We start from the raw sequence: 750 nt of genomic DNA on the forward strand, positions 1-750 counted from the left end.
AGCATGTTGGTAGGCCAAGAGGGGCAGATCATGAGGTCAACAGATTGAGATCATCCTTGCCAACATGATGAAACCCTGTCTCTACTGAAAATACAGAAATCAGCTGGGAGTGGTGGCACACGCCTGGAGTCCCAGCTACTCAGGAGGCTGAGGCAGGAGAATCGCTTGAACCTGGGTGGTGGAGGTTGCAAGTTAGCCATGATCATGCCATTGCACTCCAGCCTGGCGACAGAGCGAGAGTCTGTCTTAAACAACAACAGCAATAGCAACAACAGCAACAACATTTTCTTCCATGCAACCAGTTGGCTAGGTCAGAATCTTAGATGTCTTTCTGCAACTATTACTTTCTAAATAATTTCCCAGGCCATTTCTTTCTCTCCATTTCCACTCCCAATACTCTAATGGTTTCCTAATTTATATACGGTAACCACACTGTTCTTTCTTCTTATCCATTGATATTAGTGTATTTTCAAGATGCAGATATAATTTTATCCCCCTCTTTGACAAATAAACAATCAAATAATCAAAGCCTCTAATGAGCTTCTTATCCCTTTTAGCATAAAATAGAAAGTTTCTAATGTGGTTTACAAGGCTCCTCAAGTTCTGAGATCTGCCTTCTACTCCAGGCTGGTCATGAACTACTCTGGTTTTGAATTTTCCTTTGTATATGATTAATATATTTCTAAATTATCTTTCCTACGTATAAGTGGACACTTCCCCTTTCCTGAGAGAAAAAAAGTAAAGCAAAAA

Source organism: Theropithecus gelada, chromosome 18, assembly GCF_003255815.1.
Source record: "Theropithecus gelada isolate Dixy chromosome 18, Tgel_1.0, whole genome shotgun sequence".
Lineage (NCBI taxonomy): Eukaryota > Metazoa > Chordata > Mammalia > Primates > Cercopithecidae > Theropithecus > Theropithecus gelada.